Genomic DNA, 21,365 nt, shown 5'->3' on the forward strand with positions numbered 1-21,365 from the left:
CAAATTATTAGCAATTTTTCATAAAACATGCTTTTTTTCTAAAGTATTTATGGTAACGAATTCTCTTTGCTTGTGATAGGGCAGGAGACTGAGGGATGTATAGCAGGTGGGTAAAATGCGGTTTATTAGAGGGGCGCCTGGGTGGCTCAGTCGGTTAAGTGGCCGACTTCGGCTCAGGTCATGATCTTGCGGTCCGTGAGTTCAAGCCCCGCGTCGGGCTCTGTGCTGACAGCTCAGAGCCTGGACCCTGTTTCAGATTCTGTGTCTCCCTCTCTCTGACCCTCCCCCGTTCATGCTCTGTCTCTTTCTGTCTCAAAAATAAATAAACGTTCCAAAAAAAAATTAAATGCAGTTTATTAGAAATGTGAGAGGGGTGTCTGGCTGGATCAGTCAGTGGAGCGTGCAACTTTTGATCTCGAGGCTGTAATTTCGAGCCCCATGTTGGGTGCAGAGATTACTTAAAAAATCGTAAAAGAAAAAAAAACAGAAATGTGAGAAAGACACCAGTCCTTCCCTGTTTTGTGATAACCATAAAACAGAATGCTACAGAGCAATGAAATAGAATGAACCACTGCTACCTGCAAAATATGATATAGCATTGAACAAAAACCAGACAAGAATACATACTACACGATCCCATTCATATAGAGTCCAGAAGAGGCAAAACAAAGCAATGGTGATATAAGTCAAAATGGAATTTTTTTTTTCTTTTTCCCTAAAGCCCAATGCCTTTAATTCTAAACTCTCAGAGAATAGGGACCCTGACTCCATCATTTTTGTGCCTCTGCTTGGGCCTCTATAGTGGTTGGTCTAATTATCAGAATTACCAGGGATGCTGTTATTAATTTCATTTCCTAGTTTCCTTTCTGGGATTTTCCAACTAGTCTGGAGTAGGGACCACGAATTTGTACGTGTTATGTCCAGTCTGTGAGGATACCCAGGGGAGAAACCCAGGGACCAGATACTCCAAACTCCTCCCTGTTCTCGTGTCTTGCTGGTGCCTCCCAACGGCCGAGCCCAACCAGAAGGCAAGACAAGGAGCCTGATGATGTCATCTTCCCAGGTCAGCCCCTTGGGCCCTGGTGCAGAAGGATGGAGAGTGGGTTTTGGGGAAGGCATCCAGCATCTGTGCTAACTCACTGAACGTGAACCAACATCAACTCTGTTATTGTCCCATTTTACAACTGAGGAACCTGGGGCACAGAGGCAGATCCTCAAGTTTTTCTCACTAGCAATGTTCACTTCTACCTACAGGGTAGTATTCCATTACAGAATTTGCACCAAATCTCATAGGGTCTGAATGCTCCCATTGAATGCCCAGCTCATTTTAGCTCCTTGATCTTCACATCTTCACCCTTCTTCTCCTTCCCCATTTATAGTCACAGCTTGTTCCGTAAATATATATAATGTTGGAGTCATTCAAGGAAGCACCACCCAATTCTCTCATTCTCTAGAGTAATCAGCAGCCCAAGTTCTATGTCATGTATTCATTTTCCATTCCCTGGCTAGACTGTTAAGCTGTAGGAGGGCAGAAACAAAGTCTTACACGATCTGTATCCCACACCTCTTAGCAGAGCAGAACACATGGCCGAAACTCAACAAATACGTTTTTTGTTTCGGTTTGGTTTTTTAAAGTTCATTTATTTATTTTGAGAGAGTGTAGTGCAAGTGGGGGAGGGGCAGAGAGAGGGGGAGAATCCCAAGCAGGCTCCACAGCATCAGCGCAGAGCCCGGCACGGGGCTCAAACTCATGCAACTGTTAAGATCGTGACCTGAGCGAAATCAAGAGCTGGACCCTTAACCCACTGAGCCACCCAGGTGTCCCAACAACAAGTTCATTTTGATTGGTTTGGTTGGTTAATGATTATTAGCTGAATAACAGATAAGCTATTTTAGCATTGGAATCTTCTGGCCTAGAGGTAGAGAGAAACAAATATTTTCATTCATAGCTGCTTAGAGAAGTTGATAAACTGTCAAAATGCCCGTAGCCAAAATGTCAAAATTTAATACAATTCTTTAAAAAAAGCATTAACTTCTAACTTGGCAATCTCACTTCCGGAAGTTCATATGAAGAAGAAATTGACAGATATGTGCAAAGATTTATGGACAAGTATGTTTATCTCGATATTATTTATAATAGTACACATCCGGGGCGCCTGGGTGGCTCAGTCGGTTGAGCGTCCGACTTCGCTCAGGTCAGGATCTCGCGGATTTTGAGTTCGGGCCCCGCATCGGGCTCTGTGCTGACAGCTCAGAGCCTGCAGCCTGCTTTGAATTCTGTGTCTCCCTCTCTCTCTGCCCCTCCCCTGCCTCTCTCTGTCTCTCAAAAATAAATAAATGTTAAAAAAAAAAGTATAATGGTACACATCCAAGTGCATATACATTGTGGGAGACTGATAATCAGTCGATGCTCAGAGCAGGCAGAGTAGTGGAACTCTGTCTGCCCCACAACTTGGGAGCAAGGTTTCAGGAAGACAAGCTACAACCTCCATAGCCATCAGCCCCAAACAGCAAGGACGGAACCAATGACTGCCAGCTTCCATAATTTTGCCATCCCTCCCCCACGTTCCAATTTAGGACCGATCACAAAAAGCCAAATCGTTCCCCCTAACCAATCACATGGTGCCCGCTTCTAATTAGTCCACCTCCAGTTTCCCATGCCAACGACCTCTGCCCAGGGCATGCCTGAGACATTTCTTTCCACTCTAAAGCCTTCAATTCATTTGCCTGCCTGTGAACCTCTGCCAAACACAGACGATGGTGGATGACTTCCTCGCTGCAACAAGTTCTGAATCAATAGCCTTTGTTCTCGTTTGGGTGGTCTTCATTTATTTCCATAACTGGTAACAACCCAAAGGGTCTGACAATAGAATATTTAAATAACTTACGGCATATCTGTATCATGGAATGTTACACAGTGATTTAAATAAAGTTTTTTGAGGAAAATTAAGTCAATTGGTAGCATGCTCATGAAATAATATTGGGTAAAAAAAGGAAGCATGTAGGTAATTGGTTCTTCTGAGTTGGTGACACTGTATTATTTTCATTTTCTATTTATGTCTTTCTATAATTTCCGATTTTCTACCTTGAATATCCATTTATTTTTGTAATAAGAAACGTTTAACTTAAAAAGTTATCTTTGGCGCGCCTGGGTGGCTCAGTTCATTGAGTGTCCGACTTCAGCTCAGGTCGTGATCTCACAGTTCCTGAGTTCAAGCCCCACATCGGGTTCTGTGCTGACAGCTAAGAGCCTGGAGTCAGCTTCAGATTCTGTGTCTCCCTCTCCACTCTCTGCCCCTCCCCCTCTCACACTCTGTCTCTCTCTGTCTCGAAAAAAAAAAAATTTTTTTTTTTATTTAAAAACACCCAATTATGCTTTTACCCCTTGGAACTGGTTTTGGAAATGCTATTTTATGGGAATATTGCAGCTGACAGAGTTATTTTAAGAGGCAATGTAAATATTTACTTTTGTGCTATAACCTTTGCCTTGTTTGTAGTCTAGTTTAAGTCAAGACAAGAGACAAGCACTTAAGTTTCTAGATAGTTGCATGAATATTACAAATAGCTAAAGCACCATGCTGACAAAAATGGACCTTTTCAAAATAGCAACACAAAAATTGGTTACATCTAATTTTATAGAAAGCAATTTTTATCTAGCTATTTCATAATAATTATTCAACATATATTCCAAACAAGAAGGAAAGCAATTTAAAAATTCTACCAAAATAAACTTAATAAAGCTTTTAGATAATGTGAATGAACGAATAGCTTTTTAAATTTCTGGGTTTTATTAACCTATAAAATAACTATTAAGAAGGGACTGAAATCATATACTATATTTGAATATCATAAATACATTTAATACATTAAATTGTAAAAAATATACAATTTACATTCAGAGAAAAGTGGTGTGGATTTTTCTTATTGAAAAACAAGAGGGAACAGAAAGCAAATATTTACTTATTAAATCTTTGCCCGGAGGAGGCTGACAAGTGGAAAAAGGGTTGTAAATGTTTGTTTTTGTTTCCACTTAAAACACCAAAGTTTGCTATTTTGCCAGCTTTGAAAGTCTGCCTTTTCTTTTCTGAGAGGCTGGGGTGGTAGAAATTGGAGGCTATGGCCTACCAGTTCAAAAGACCCGGAGGGGTGTTATTTCCTTTTCTTCCCAAGTTTCAAAATCTACGGGCAGCTCAACCAGTTCCCAAGGATAAAGAGAGGATGTGACGTCACTACTTTTATTCTCCCCCCACATCCAGTTCAGGACCAGGTATTCCCTTCTAAATATTTCTCAAAACCCTTGCCTCCAGATTGATTTATTGACCATCTACTGTGTGTCAGGCTACCCCTGGGGTTACAGCAGTAAGTCAGACTCTGGTGGAGAACCCAGGAGAGCTTACACTCTGGTTGATTCCTCCCCACTGAAGACAAACCAAACAACCGCACCACTTCCCATAGCACCGATCATTTCCCCTCCTAACTTGCAGCGCACGCACGTGTCCCATTTTACAGATGAAGACCCAGAGGGCTGGAACAGCTACCTAACGTGTCTTAGGTCACAGAGTCATGAAGGGCTAGAATTCTTCACGATTTTTATCCATTCTCCATCCACAAAGTATGGATGGTCTACCATCAATCTGCCTCTGTTAGGCGTATCCTCTGGGTATAGTGGTGAAGAGAAAAGAAAAAGTTTTCTGCTGTATGCAGTTTGTATTCTAGGTGAAGCAAGTAATAAATAACAATAGTATCAGAGAAGGATTGTCCAAGGGAGTAGCTGCATGGGTACTTAGAAATGGGGGTGAGGCAAGCCCAGTTAAAAATTTTTACTTATTTACTTTTTTTAGTTACAGTGTAATTAGCATACAGTGTTATATTAGTTTCAGGTGTACATATAGTGACCCAACGATTCTATACACTACTCTGTGTGCATCACAATAAGTGTACTTTTAGGGAAGGCCACTTTTTAAGTCTCCGTAACCTCTGTAAATTTACCTTGTGTTTTCTACCTCTGTTCGTTTTCCCAGAGTGCTTAAGAGCAAAACCTTTCGTAGGATCAGACCAGTTTTCTGATCAAGCAAGAAAGGAAGCTGGTATATTGGCTTCGCTCAGCTACTGCAACAAAGTTCCACAAGTCCAGGGGCTTAAAACAACAGAAATTTATTGTTGCAGGTTCCAGAGTCTGGAAATCTGAAACCAACATGTCAGCCAGGCCATGTTCCTTCTGAAACCTGCACAGGAGAATCTTTCTTTGTATCTCTTCTCGTTTCTCGTGGCTTGTGACAGTCCTCGGGATTTCTTGGCTCTGCTGCTGCAGCACTTCGATCTATGTCTCTGCGTCTCTATCTCGGTGTCTCTGCTCTTCTCATAAGGACACCAGTCATGCTGTGTCCAGGGCCCACCTCACTCCACTGTGACCTCATTTTAACTGAACTATATCTGCAAGGTCTCTATTCCCAAATAGGGTTACATTCCAAGGCACTGGGGTTAGCACATCGTCTGTTACCATGAAGACATATTTTATTTTCATAGAGTCAGATTTATTGGTCTTTTGGGTGTTTTAATTCTTTCTCAGAAAGTCACTCCCTACTTTGAGACTAAGGGAAAATGCTTCCATGGCTTCATGTTTTTGTCGTCATTTTTTATGAGTAATTCTTTGATCCGTCTGAAATTTGAGAGTACAGTATCTCGACATATGTCTGTCTTCACAGCAATGCCCCATGTCCCCTATGCCCCCCCTCAACAGACACAAAAAAAGCAAAAGAAAAATAACAGATGACAAACCAGGAAAACAACCTGTGACTCGCAATGCAAAGTATATTTTGAAAGCCAGTGTCATTAATATATAGAGTCCCTATAAATCACCAAAGATGAATGATACAATAGAAAATTTGCAAAGGATTGGGATAGTTCACTGGAAAAGAATACTTAAACATATGGAAGGATGCTGATCTCATTGATATTAGATAATGCAAATTAAAATTATGTCAAAATGCTATTTTGTCATGTATCAGAGTGCCAAATATTTGATAACCCACTTTGACCAGAGTTTGGGAAACCGTCATTTACATTTTTAGCAAAAGGAGTGTAAATCGTTGCATCCAGTATAGGTGGCAATTTGGCAATACCTATGAAAATTAAAAATGAACTTATTCTTTGAATGCGTACTTTCATTTCTAGGAAAAAGATGCCAGCACATTCCTGGGCCACCTGGTGACTCAGTTGGTTGGGTGGCTGGCTCTTGATTTTGACTGAGGTCATGGTCTCGTGGTTGTGGGATCAAGCCCTGTGGGAGGCTCCTTGCTGAGTGTGGAGCATGCTTGGGAATCTCTCTCTCCCTTTTTCTCTGCCCCTCCTCTGCTTGCATGTGCTCGCTCTCTCTCTCTCTCTCTCAAAATAAATAAATAAACATTAAAAATAATAAAATGGCAATATATTTTAAACAAAACAATAAATGTCAATATTATATCACAACATGATACCATATAATGTACTAGTGGTATCATCAATATGCTTTTCCTCATACAGAAACTGAGGTAGATATTTGCTGGGTACATAACATAAAATCACTCAGTATTTACTTGATAACAGAAGAATTTGAGCTTGCTCACATGATTTTATACTGTCAAATAATATCTTATAAATTTAAAAATAACCCAGCGGTTTCATTACACTTAATTTGGATTCCAGGTCATAAATTATACAAATAGCACAAACTCATGAAAAACACATAAACACTGAAGGGTCATAGTGTGGGCACATTTCTAGGAAATTACAAAAAACATCTGATTCAGCCGCAGGGGTATAAAAGAGTTCTATTAGAATATCAAACCATACAGATCTTAAAATCCAGTTCTTGAAAATTGCAGCTTCAAAATCCTACTGACACGAAAAAGCATTAAAAAACAATATGGTTAGCAAAGCAACATAGCAAATTGACAATAATAAAGCGAGACTAACCAAAATTGACATTTACGGGAAAGACTAAGCCAACCTAGTACCTAAAGATCAACCTGAGTCAATATTGATAATGCAACCTTAACAAAGCCTTCCAGCTGGAAAACGAAGGAATTCCAACTATCTGGGTAATTGCATAGTGGGAGTTCAGCAAAGTTGCTGGCAACTCAACTTCTCAGTATAATGCTGAATCGATTACTGTGTAAAACCTGAGTCAAGGGCCAGTACTTTATGAATAGCAAAGATGCGTTACCTTTAATAACTTCTGTAGAAGGTTATTGGTAGTGCTTGGCGTTATACAAAAATTTACTCCTTAAAAAGATAAAAGGAACTCCTGCATTTTTGAACACAGGAACCAAGGAAAGGGCTTCCAATTTGGGATTAGGGGACAGCCCCATAGGAGGTGCACTTGGAGAATGAGAGTGCACCCTGAAAGGGTGTATAATGTGGGGAGAGGGGTGGGAGGGGAGGACAGGAGAAGAGGGTTGACTCTAGAGACCCTTTGAGAAAGGTGAAGTGACCTACATTTTCTCAGTAAAAACAGAGCTCTTTTGAGGCAAGTTTGGAAGGAAGTGAGGCTAGGCAGGGTTTGAGAATGATGCATGTGCTGGTATTAGCAAGTGGAACGCTCTTTGGGATTCATAGCAGTTTGAAAAGCATGTTTAGTTCTCCTGAGCTGGGGATGAGGGAATATGTTTAACAATTCAACAGATACCATTTTTACCTTCACAACAGATACTTTTCCATGCATGAAGTCCTTATCCTTTCTTAAGCACTTTTACGTAGCTTATCTCAGGACCGACAGACCCCAACAGAGTCAAGAATTCTGGGGAGGAGAAGGGAGTTCCAGAGAGGCTGCACTAGGCTGAAACGGCCAGAGAATCTTCAGAGAAAGAGGTAAGGTTGGAATTGAGCCCTGAGTTGGGTTTACAAAACAGGATGTGTTAAGTCTCACCTCTGAGATAGTAAGACTGACTGAATCTACTGATTGAGAGAACGGAACAGTCCAGGAATTGACTTGGTTGGCTTCAGGGCTCCTTCTCAGCCCATCCCTCTGTCCTCCCTGTTTCTCACAGCATATTAGTCTCCTCTTCTATTTGCACACTTGTGTGCAATGAGGAAGATGGCTCCCCTGCTGTATGCAGTACAGTTATGTTGAGGGATCACAGGAGGAGACTGTCTTCCAGCCATCCTCTACCACATCTCTGGAAAACCTCTGATAGACCTTGATTGGGCCATGTGTCCATCTTTGAACCAATGACCACCACTAATTAGCTGGCTGGCCTCGCTGTCCTACTCTCCCCTGTGGGCTACAGCACTGTGACAGAGAGCCCTATCAGACCTCACGAAGTGGCGGAAGGGATAAGTCTTCAAAGGAAAAGCTGCGAGTTCTTAACAGAGGCTGGACTTGCAAAAACAATAGATGTCCATGACATTCGCCATGCCTTAACTATTCTTGTATTCCCCCTGAGACCAAGCGCACAGAACCAACTTAGTATTAAATGTTGAGTGAATAACTACTTAGAGCACTTTATACTTTCAAAACCTCTTCATGGACATTATTTTACTGTCACCGGTAAAGACAGATTGAATGACTCACTTAAGGTTACACAGCTGGTTTCCTTTCTTTTCTTTTTTTCTTAATCTTTATTTTTGAAAGAGAGGGAGAGCACAAGCAGGGGAGGAGCAGAGAGAAGGGGAGACACAGAATCCGAAGCAGGCTCCAGGCGCTGAGTTGTCAGCACAGAGCCCGACGTGGGGCTCGAACCCACGGACCACGAGATCATGAGCTGAGCCGAAGTCCGACGCTCAACTGACTGCCCGGGCGCCCCTAAAGTTACATAGCTGGTTTCTGACAGAGCTGAGTTTATAACTGGGTCCCCTGGCTTCTAGTCCAGTTCCCTGAGGAGGTCTTCCTCTCTTCTTCTCTCTTGCTGTCAGGACTGATGACGAAGGGGAAGGAAAGAGGAGAGGGACATTTTGGTCATGGTGTCACACTTTTTAGAAGGCTTGATGCGGTTTTGTCCCTAGAAGGCCATGATGGTGGTAGGTGACCAGACTACCTCTTTCAGCCTAATTATAGGTAGGTAGAGTGGATGACTGTTGCCATATGTGTACTATTAATTTATTGAGTTATGGCATCTGCCGAAGAAAACCTCACTTATCGTCTTGCTTCTAAGGCTAATATTTGTCCCTGTGTTTGATGACACTTTGATGTGCTAACGCTCTGTCATGAAGATGGCTCCTTAAGAGTAGCGCAGTGTACTGGAAGTAACGAAGGATGCACACTCAAGCCGTTGATTCCCAACTCTGGTACTTACAATCTTGGGCAAGCCGGGAAACTTCCATGAGCCTCACTGTTCCATAAAATTGGCTAATACTAACATCTATCTGCTATACCTCCTTCACAGGTTGTGGTAAAGATAAAATGAGGTTCTGTTAGTACAAGTACCTTGGTAAAGTGTTTTGAAGGGCTCTGTGAAATTTGTAAGATATACATTTCTTGACATTATTTTTGTCAATAATTATACATTATTTTGTCTTATTTTAACAACAAACAGTAACACAGGTATCTGTATAACCAGTTGTGTGGTCATTACTGCTGTTCACAGGTTAGATACCTGATTTTCTTCCCCTTCCAGACACAAGGAAGAGTGTGGCTGGGTGGGACCACATGTCTAGTTCTGGCTTATATTGTTAACGAAAGTGACTTGCATCACTTCTGAGTTAAAGCATTTGATTGTCAGTGTGAGACCCTCTAGAATTTTCTTTTCCTTTATTATGTTTAAATTTTATGCATCTAAAAAAATTTTTTTAATGTTTATTTTTGAGGAAGAGAGAGAGACATTGTGTGAGCAGGGGAGGGACAGAGAGAGAGAGAGAGAGAGAGAGAGAGAGACAGAATCTGAAGCAGGCTCCAGGCTGTCAGCAGCGAGCCTGATGTGGGGCTCCAACTCATGAGCCATGAGTTGTGCCAAAATCATGACCTGTGCCAAAGTTGGATGCTTAACTGACTGAGCCACCCAGGCGCCCCTGTTTGGTAACCTTTTAAATGGTGGCTCCTTTGGGTGCTTGGCTGGCTCAGTTGGAAGAGCATGTGACTCTTGACGTCAGAGATTGGGTATAAAGATTGGGTTGGGTTGGGTATAGAGATTGGGTATAGAGATTGGGTATAGAGATTACTATAGAGATCTATAGTTGGGTATAAAGATTACTTAAATAAAACGTAAAAAAAAAAAAAAAGAAAAAGAAAAAAAAAGAGAAGAAAACTCTGAAGCAGTGCCCCTAGCCAACTCTCTTTAGATGTGGAGCATGAGCAAAAATAAACCACTGGTTTTATTTTTTTTATTTAAAAAAAATTTTTTTTAACGTTTTTTTTAAATTTATTTTTGAGACAGGGAGAGACAGCATGAACAGGGGAGGGTCAGAGAGAGGGAGACACAGAATCCGAAACAGGCTCCAGCCTCTGAGCTGTCAGCACAGAGCCCGATGCGGGGCTCGAACTCATGGACTGCGAGATCATGACCTGAGCCGAAGTCGGACGCTTAACCGACTGAGCCACCCAGGTGCCCCTAAACCACTGGTTTTAGACACCAAGATTTTATTAGGGTTTTGTTACTTCAGCATAACCTAGACTCTGTTCATTGAATCACCATGATTGGCTTGGCCATTTTGGATATGGATCTTTTGGTCAGTGTCAAGGAAAGTTTGTGGACATGTCTGTTCAGTAAAGGAGGCAAAAGAAATTAATCTTGCCAAGTAACGGTTTTATCACTTTTGTGAGTTCTTCCTTAAGGAAAAGGGTGTCACAGAGTGAGGCCCCTCATCCCATCATTTATATGGTAGGCAAGGAAGCCACAGAATCAAAAGATCCCAGTCTGATTTCCAAATTCACTTTTCACCAGTTCTGTGACATTAATCAAATCACTTAACCTGCTGGGGCTTTATTTCCTTATCTAGAACATGAGGGTAATAATACTCACCTTTGAAGGGTTGCACATAAAGTGGCTAGCCTTATTCCTGGCACAAAAGAAATATTCATCAGTGGACATTTACTAAGTGCCCATATTGTCTATATCAGGAGAATTTCAGCTCAATGCAACAACAACAGCAATTATGAAGTGGTTTAAATAAAAGGCAATGTTTCATTGCACATGACTGGAAATCCAGAGTGGGCTCTAGGCTCTAGGTTTCCTTGGTGGTCCTGGATCTGCCTTATCTGGGTGTAACTTTGATCTTTAGGTTGATTCCTCTTGTGGTTGTAAAGATGGCCGCCAACAGCAGTGGGGGCAGTGTGTCCAGCTTCCTGTTGATGGGCTGAGATGGGAGTTCCTGAGTCAATCACTGGCAAAGGGACTAGGATTATCTTTAGCCACTACGCCACTCCCCAGGAGCTAGGGTGGAGTCAGCTTCTCTGGAAGCCTTTGGCTGCATGGGGAGGATGAATATAAGACTAAAATTGACATTCGGTGAGACAGAGGAAACTGGGAGATATTTGGTTATATTCAGTATTCATGCATCAAGCATTGCACTAACTACTGTGGACACAAGGACCTCACACTTTGCTATCAGGGCAGGCATCTAAAAGACACAGCCCTATGACGGCATGGATTGGGTCAGAAAGACATATATTTTATATCCCCGCTTTATCCTTTTCTAGCTGTGTAATCTGAAGTAAATTTTTATCATTTATGAAACTGAGTTTTCTTATCTATAAAATGGAGTTAATATTTAACTTGTGATATTGTGTTACTTGATAGTACCTTCTATTTCTTTTCTTACAATCTACAAAATGTACGGGAGCACAGAAAGAAAGGAAGTTATCTACCTGCAGCCGCGTTCCGAGTTCCTGAGTCACAGTTTGACACCAAGCAGCTTCCAGGGGACAATTGTGGATACTTGGAATAATATCTACTTATTTCTGCTTTTTTTTTAATTTAAGAGAGAGGGAGCAAGCATGAGCAGTGGAGAGGGACAGAGGGAGCGAGAGAAAGAATCTCAAGCAGGCTTCATGCTCAGAGCAGAGCCTGACACAGGGCTCGATCTCACGACTCTGGGATCATGACCTGAGCCCAAATTAAGAGTTAGACGCTCAACCCACAGAGCCACCCAGTTTCCCCTGTAAGGCTGTATTTGAACTTGACCTCGTTTCAATAAAAACAGCCAAACTGCTACACTGAAAATTCTTAAAGCTCAAAGCAACTTTGGTTGTTTCAAGTGGTGCTGTGATGACCTAATATTGTGCATAACTCCTCTTGTATGGAAAGGAACAAATATTTGATATCCATCTTCATTGTTTGCTGTGAGTTGGTTTCCTGTTATTTTTTTCCCTCTGTCTAGAGGAAGGGAGTAAAAGAAACTTCCTTGTTAACTTACTACTGTAAGGAACATGTTTGGAAAAAAAATAAGCCCGGAGGGCAAGAGTAGAGTTTCTCGTCAAGATTATTACCAGCATAATTCAACCTCAATAAACTTAAGGACAGTTTATTGATGCATTGACTGTTGTTCATTTACTCAAAGTAACAAAAGTGCAAAGTACCAGAAAGAGGGGCCCACTGGGAGTCCAGGCGAGTCAGAAGGCAAGCTCACCCTCAGTCAGTGTGCAGTCTAGAGGATCCACACCCTCCTGTAATCCAAGTTAGAAAGTAATTTAACACGGAGCAGCCAAAAGATTTGATAAATTGATTTTGGAATATGTGCAAAATTGGGAGAGGCCAACCTTTTTATTTTTTTTATTTTATTTTTTTTTATTTTTTTTTTTTTCAACGTTTATTTTATTTTTGGGACAGAGAGAGACAGAGCATGAACGGGGGAGGGGCAGAGAGAGAGGGAGACACAGAATCGGAAACAGGCTCCAGGCTCCGAGCCATCAGCCCAGAGCCCGACGCGGGGCTCGAACTCACGGACCGCGAGATCGTGACCTGGCTGAAGTCGGACGCTTAACCGACTGCGCCACCCAGGCGCCCCATTTTATTTTTTAATTAAAAAAAAAATTAAGGGGGTCGTGCCTGGGCGATCAGTCGGTTAAGCATCTGACTTTGGCTCAGGTCATGACCTGTGGTTTACGAGTCTGAGCCCCATGTTGGGCTCTGTGCTGACAACTCAGAGCCTGGAGCCTGCTTTGGATTCTGTGTCTCCTTCTCTGTCTCTGCCCCTCCCCTGTTGTGCTCTGTCTGTCTGTCTCTCTCTTTCTCAAAAATAAATAAACATTAAAAAATTTAAAAGAAAAAATTTTTTAAGTTTATTTATATACTTTGAGAGAGGTGGAGGGGCAGAGAGAGAGGGAGAGAGAGAATCCCAAGCAGGATCCTGTCAGCGCAGAGCCAGACTTGGGGCTGGAACTCACAAACCATGAGATCATGACCTGAGCTGAAATCAAGAGTCAGACACTTAACCCACTGAGCCACCCAGGTGCCCTGAGGCCAATTTTTTTTTAAAAAAAAAGAGGAAAAATTAAAGAAGTTGTTGTTGTTGTTGTTTTTAATAGGAGAAGGGGTTGCTCAGTCTTGAAGCAGTGGCAGTATTTTAATATATGAACCTGAATGCAAAGGTGAAAGGAGAACATTCCAGGTAGAGGAATTAGTGTGAGCAAAGGGCAAGTCACAGACACACAAGTGGGAAGCACATGGGCAGGCAGGTGAGGAGTTGCAGTGAGTCAGAAAAGAGAGCGTTCTTATCTTTACCACTCACACAGCACTTATCTGTCCTTTTTTTTATTATTATTATTTATTTTTATGAGGTACACCTCATCTCCTGGGCTATGTGAGGGAAGAGGGCTATACAGAAGTATGCTTTCCTTTCTCCCCACATCCCCCGCCCTCCCTAGTAAATAAACAATCAGCTCATATATTATTCAGGTAAGGGCGTTGGTTGACTTTTTAAAGAAAACACAGAAAAAAAACCTGTATCATAAAAAATAAACTTTTCTTCATGTGAGGTCAGTATGCCAATGACGTAGAATGTTTCCACCTTCTTTTCTTCACACTTGAAAGTTCTTTTTTTTTTTTTCTTGATGGCACCAGATAGTGTTGATACGAATACTTGATGATACTAGAAGATAACATTAGGCACCGACTGGTGCAATACTGGAGTCAGGCCAGAATCAGCAGTGGACCCTGAAAGCCTTCCTTGGATGAAAGGTTGTTGAAGAATAAGACGGCCAAAGCATCACCGCATGGAATACTTACTGATTACAAAGGGAAGGTACCACCTGATTCAAAGTTAGCACCACTCATTGTGGGACAACTTAGCACCACTCATTGTGGGACAACTTCATGGCGTCAGCCTCCTGATGTGATAGAGAATGCAGTCCACAGCATCACCCATATAGTATTCGTGCCAGTGGTGTTTCCTCTAAATCTAATAGTTGGCAGTGGGGAGGAGGGATACAAATCCAGATAGTGAGACATTCAACAGGACAACCAGATTCTTTTAAAAAATGACAGTGTTGGGGCACCTGGTTGGTTCGGTTGAGCGTCTGACTTCAGCTCAGGTCATGATCTCCCGGTTCGTGAGTTGGAGCACCGCGTCAGGCTCTGTGCTGACAGCTTAGAGCCTGGAGCCTGCTTCAGATTCTGTGTCTCTCTTTCTCTGCCCCTAACCCACTCACATTCTGTCTTTGTCTCTCTCAAAAATAAATAAACATTATAAAAAAATTTTAAAAAATGACAATGTCAGGGCGCCTGTGTGGCTCAGTCGGTCGAGCATCCGACTTTCGCTCAGGTCATGATCTTGCAGCTCGGGAGTTCGAGCCCCGCATCAGGCTCTGTGCTGACAGCTTGGAGCCTGCAGCCTGCTTCAGATTCTGTGCCTCCCTCTCTCTCTGCCCCAACCCACTCACATTCTGTCTCTGTCTCTCTCAAAAACAAATAAACATTATAGAAAATTTTTAAAAAATGACAATGTCATGAAAGACAAAAATGGTAATGGGACTGTTGAAAAGTTAAGGAGACTTAAGAGACATGACAATGAAAGGCAAGGAATGATCCTTGACTGATTCCTAGATTTAAAACAACAACAACAAACCATAAATGACATTTTTGGAACTGGAGCTATGTGGGTATGTCCTACATATTAGGTAGGATTATGTATTAATGTTCATGGGGTAGGGGGTCTGTTAATGGTATGGTGGTTGTTATGGTCTGAATGTTTGTGTCCCCCCCAAGTTCTTACGTTAAAATCCTAGCCAACCTGATGGTATTAGAAGGCAGGGGCCTTTGGGGAGGTGATTAGGTCATGAGGGCAGTCCCTCTGTGAATGGGAATAGTACCCTTCTTTTTGTGTGTGTGTGTGAAATGAGTCTTTTTTTTTTAAATACATGAAATTTATTGTCAAATTGGTTTCCATACAACACCCAGTGCTCATCCCAACAGGTGCCCTCCTCAATACCCATCACCCACCCTCTCCTCCCTCCCACTCCCCATCAGCCCTCAGTTTGTTCTCAGTTTTTAAGAGTCTCTTATGCTTTGGCTCTCTCCCAGTCTAATCTCTTTTTTTTTTTTTTCCTTCCCCTCCCCCATGGGTTCCTGTTAAGTTTCTCAGGATCCACATAAGAGTGAAACCATATGGTATCTGTCTTTCTCTGTATGGCTTATTTCCCTTAGCATCACACTCTCCAGTTCCATCCACGTTGCTACAAAGGGCCATATTTCATTCTTTCTCATGGCCACGTAGTACTCCATTGTGTATATAAACCACAATTTCTTTATCCATTCATCAGTTGATGGACATTTAGGCTCTTTCCATAATTTGGCTACTGTTGAGAGTGCTGGGAATAGCACCCTTCTAAGAGAGACCCTAGAGAGGGATCTCACCCTCTTCACAACACAAAGAGGAAACTGCTGTCTGCAGCCCAGAAAAGGGTTCTCACCAGAACTTGACCATGCTGGCACCCTGATCTGACTTGCATGCTCCAAACTGAGAAATAAATTTCTGTTGTTTATAAACCACCCAGTGGATGATATTCTGCTATAGCAGCACAAACTGACCTTGGCTGTGTAGGAGAATGTCTTAGTTCTTAGGAACACATGCTACAAAGTATGTGCGGTGAAGTGTCACTGTATCTGGAAGTAACTTTTAAATGGCTGAACCAAAAAAAAGTATCAACGAGTATAAATGATTGAGTTAAAAAATGCCATGTGTAAATTTAGTGTGTGTGCTCACGTTCGCATGTGCCATGGAGAGAGAGAGAGAGCACGCGAGGGCGCAAATGTGAACAATTTTAGCAAGTGGTGAATTTAGGTGAAGGATAGAGTTCACTGTGCTATTTTCTTGGCTTTTCTGTAGGTTTGAATTTTCCAACACAGCAAGTTAGGAAAAAATGAAAACCTATCTTTTCCCCAATCATCAGAAAGACTACATGCTTGATCATTGAGAAATTTTAGAAAACCTGGAAAAAGCATGAAAAAGAAAGTAATCAGGTGATTATTGCAGAAGTTCCCTTACCGTCGTCCCTTCTAGGGAAGCATCTTGTACCGCTCAGGCACAGGGGCCAGACTTTCTAATTAAGATGCACGTAGGAAGATGAACAGGAGTTGTTTACATTTCTCAAGATACTATCAACTGGTTTCAGATCACCCTGGCTCTTTCTCAGGTTTAATCCTGTCTATTCAGAAGCTACACACTTCAAAGATAAATAACTCAAGTGTTACCAAAATTATTAAACAACAACAACAACAACAACAACAGGAGAATGCTTAGGAGGACACTTAAAACTCCACAAAATTCTAAAACATAAATTCGTTACTATGAAATGCCTAAAACCCTCCAAAACCTTCCCGTTCAGTTAGATGAAAACACACACTCAGGTGACCTGGTCTCTGAGGACTGACCTCCGTCTTCCTCAGCCTTCACCTCCCATGGGCTTCAGGTCCCCCTTCTCCTGGCCTCCTGTTCTTTGAATGTCTAAAGTGGCCCTAGATTTTGCCTTGGGATATTCTTGGCCCAGATCTCTGCACAGCTGGCTCCTTCTCATTAAAGTCTCAGCTCAAATGTCGCCTTTTCGGAGCAGCCATGGGTGTCCACTCTATTCTAGACAGCTCCTGCCGGCTGCCTCTCCCAGCCCTCTCTGTCTCCTTAGCGTGTTTCACTTCTTTTTTTTTTTTTTTTTAATTAATGAAGTTATTTTTAGTAAGCTCTACACCCAACGTGGGTCTCAAATTCACGATCCTAAGATCAAGAGCCACACGCTCCACTGACTCAGCCAGCCAGGCACCCCAAGTGCTTTTACTTCAAGTCACTCATCACTATTCGAAAGTATCTTGTTCATTTTCAGCTCAGTCGTCTCTGTTGCAAGTCTTCTCCCAACTAAAGTATCAGCCTCTGTGAGGGACCCTTTCTTCTCTTGAGTCCATCTTATCTCCAGGGCTCGGAGCAGGGTCTGGTGTATAGCCTGGTACTGAGTAAATATTTTTTGAGTGAATCAATATTCCCTTTCGAGACACAGTTCACAAATGTGCCACTCAGACCACACCCTGTGTGAGTTAGTGTAAACATTTCAGGAGCTGCACTAAGTTTCCCTTTGTACCTCCTGAAGGTTCTCCTAAATCATCTCTAAATTGAAGTCAGAAAAGCTGCCAGGCAGAAGCCCCTGTCACGGATAAAAGAATTGTAACTCATAACCAACAAAATGTTAAGAGAAGCTTGTGGTCTGGTAAGAGTATGTCAGTTTCAAACCAACCCTGTTCAAATGATTTTTCTAGGGTTAGGATTCCTTGTGATAAGTAACAGGATTATTGTTAGTACTTTTCAAAGTTTGGGGACATAGAAGGTAAAGAGTCCTATGAAGTTAAAATGACATATAAGAACACAGTATTTGCAGTATTTGGTTAATGTTTACTTTTTCCTCTTCCTTTTTATAAAAATTTTTTTAGCTTAAAAGATTCAGGAAGATCAGTTTCTGAAAAACCCTGCAAGGCCAATTTTCCACTGCAATGGATGACTCCTCCAGTTAAAAAAAATCAGCCCCAAATCTCTTTCTCTGCATCATCCACATAATTGTGGCAGCATTCTGTCCCAGATTGAAACCCTCCCTCTCCTTTTCCAGATGATAGTCTCAACTTCCTCTGATCCTACCCCAAATCTCTGTCTGCATCACCTACATAATTGTGGCAGCATTCTGTCCCAGACTGAAACCCTCCCTCTTAGATGATGGTTTCAACTTTGATCCTAGGAAGTTCTTTTCTGCTTGTGTTTGAGGAGCGTTATTCACAAAACAAAACTAATGAAACATAGGTCTCCAACCAACTTTAAAAAATGGCTCTAATCTCTGTTCTTTTATTTATTTAATTTTAATATTTTTATGTTTATTTATTTTTGACAGAGAGAGAGAGAGACAGACAGAGCATGAGCAGGGGAGGGGCAGAGAGAGAAGGAGACACAGAATCCGAAGCAGGCTCCAGGCTTTGAGCTGTCAGCACAGAGCCCGATGCGGGGCTCGAACTCATAGACACCAAGATCATGACCTGAGCTGAAGTAGGACGCTCAACTGATTGAGCCACCCAGGCACCCCAAATCTCTGTTCTTTTAAATAAAATTTTTATTATAACATAAAATTCCCATAGAAAGTGCATCAAACATACATGTACAGTTTAGTAAACTGTTGTAAAGCTAATAGCCATGTAACCTGCATCCAAGTGAAGAGAACAGAATATTGCCAGCACCCCAGGTACATCTTGCTCTTCTCTTCCACTCTTATTTTCTTTTTAATTTTTTTTTAATGTTTATTTTTGAGACAATGCGAGAGACAGAGTGCAAACCGTGGAGGAGCAGACAGAGGGAGACACAGAATCTGAAGCGGGCTGCAGGCTCTGAAGTGTGAGCCCAGAGCCTGACACGGGGCTCGAACTCACGAACTGTGAGATCAGGACCTGAACTGAAGTCGGAGGCTTAACCGACTGAGCCACTCAGGCGCCCTTTTCCACTCTTATTTTCTTAAGAAAGATGATGATTTCTTTGCTTTTCCTTGTAGTTTTGCCACTTATGCATAGAATCCCCAAGTGATATAGCTTAGTTTTGCCTGGTTTTGAACTTTATATCAATGGAATCATACTGTATGTTTTTAGTGGGGGTGGGCTTGTTTGTTTTGTTCAATATGTTTGAAAGATTCACCATGTTATTGGAAGAATCTCTAATTGGTTCATTCTCATCCATAACACTCTTTTTTTTTTTTTTTAAATGTTTATTTTTGAGAAAGAAAGAAACAGAGCACGAACAGGGGAGGAGCAGAGAGAGAGGGAGACGCAGAATCCAAAGCAGGCTCCAGGCTCTGAGCTGTTAGCACAGAGCCCGACATGGGGCTCGAACTCACAAACCGTGAGATCATGACCTGAGCTGAAGTTGTATGCTTTACTGACTGAGCCACCCAGGCGCCCCAATAAACACTGCATTTTTTAAGGGTTTGTTTGTTTGTTTGCTTGCTTTTTATAACAGCACCATGAAATCTTTCTATGGGCGGGGAGTTTAAAGGAGTTTGGGTATTTTTTGGAGAAAAAAGGCAGTCCTAGAGTATATGAAACTGTTAAGATATTAGTTCTGGGCTTGGATTGCGTGGGTTGAATCTTGACTCGACAACTTCTTAGCAGATATTTTAAGTAAATGAAGAAATCTTTCTGAGCTTTACTTCTCCCAGAATGAGGGAAACAATAGTACATCCTAAGATTGTTTTAAGGATAAAAAAGTCCGTAACGCAGCACAGAGCCTGGCACAGGAATGATGGGGTTTGCAGTTGCTCTCGTTTTCTACTAGAAGCTCCCTTTCTGGTGCTCCCTCTGTTTAATCTTTGATCCCTCCAGAAGGATCTTGCTTAATACATAGGAATTGAGGAGATAGAGTTTTACTCACCAAGTGTCATCATCCTCTCAGAAATTGCCTTCCTGGTGACTTTCCCATGAATTTCTCCATAAATCTGTCCAAAGAATCCACCCTCCATGGACTAGGATCCTCCCCATTCCTAATTGGGTGGGGAGCCTAGAGGCCCTTCAGGCCAGGCCCTCAGCAACTCCTTAGTTGCCCTTGATCAAATACCAATCACTGAATTCATTCACTAAGCAGGTGAGGCAGAGAAGAAATTTTCTAACCTCCACTCTCTTCTCCTTTGAAACCTAGTACCAGGGATCTAAGCCTTAAAATGCTGTTAAGCAATATGCTGTTTTTACAGTAACAAGCTGAGAGATGGGCACGGCTCCACAGGCATGTTGGAATGAGGAATCAGGGTTGTATTCATTTGCTCATCCAACACATATTTTTGGAACAACCATGTGACCGGGACTGTTTCGGGCAGACAGGATACAGCAATGACTTGTTAAAACTTTTTTTCAAAGTTTATTTTCATTTATGTTGAGAGAGAGAGAGAGGGCAAGCAGAGAAGGGGCAAAGAGAGCAGGAGACAGAATCCTGAGGGGGCTTTGTGCCTATGAGTTTGCAAACTGTGAGATCATGACCTGAGCCCAAATCAAGAGTCAGATGCCTAACTGACTGAGCCACCCAGGCTCCCGAGTGACTTGTTGAATTTATCGAGACTCAACATGTGGCCCAGCATATGGACCGTCTTGGTGAATAGACCATGTACTGCTCAACAATCTTAGGAACAGATAACTATTTACCATCATCCCGTCTTTACAGTGGAGAAAAATGAGACTGATGTAGTTTAATTTCCCTCATGGATCAATCTTATCTGGCTGCTGTGTGGCAACATTGAGATTTGAACCCAAATTTCTGACACCATATTCTGAGCTCTGAACTTTCTTCTTTACATATAAAAAGGAAGAAAAATAAAATTTAAAAATCTTATCATTCACTTGACTGCATGTAAGATCAACAAACTTATAATCATAGGTCTTCCGAAAATAATATTTACTTTGTTTCTGAGTCATGAGAATTTTCATCAAATACGTTCAACAGTGTAACCATAGTCAAAAAGACTGAGTTGCTGGGAATGAATATTTGATTTAAAATATTATTTATTTTTCATTACAATTTTTAATTAATTAAATTAAATTAAATTAAATTTTATTAAAATTTTATTTTTAATTAAAGCTTTAATACAATTTAGGATTATATAACATGATTACATTGAGCACGGCATCATGAAACATTCAACAATCTATTTTTCTACTGAAGAATGATACATTTAGCTTTTCAGGCTGGCTTTTCTTTCTGAACCTTTTCAACTACTACCTACTATGCACACCATTGGGAAACAGTTCAAAGAACAAAGTTTTTAGATTTTTCAGTGTTGTAAGCATTGTTTGGAAAATTAACCTGAATGCAATAAAAATGCCATACAACATTCCCAATAGAAATTTAGCTTAGTATTAAATTGAACCATATGAAATTGCCATTTTGTAGTTAAAAATGTAGATAAAACTTACCAATTTCATGTAGTTCAATTTAATAAATCTGATTATTTCATCTGT

At 41.5% G+C, this 21,365-nt stretch overlaps 1 long non-coding RNA gene across 1 annotated transcript; it reads right to left on the reverse strand.

Moving 5' to 3' along the window:
* Positions 1 to 11,076: 11,076 nt before the first annotated feature.
* LOC123580907 lies at positions 11,077 to 20,131 on the reverse strand. Its single transcript, XR_006703525.1, has 2 exons — positions 19,792 to 20,131; positions 11,077 to 11,379 (listed from the first exon to the last, which is right to left on the reverse strand). It is a non-coding gene; the product is annotated as an uncharacterized LOC123580907 (long non-coding RNA).
* Positions 20,132 to 21,365: the final 1,234 nt, after the last annotated feature.

This window comes from Leopardus geoffroyi, chromosome A1 (genome assembly GCF_018350155.1).
Source record: "Leopardus geoffroyi isolate Oge1 chromosome A1, O.geoffroyi_Oge1_pat1.0, whole genome shotgun sequence".
NCBI lineage: Eukaryota > Metazoa > Chordata > Mammalia > Carnivora > Felidae > Leopardus > Leopardus geoffroyi.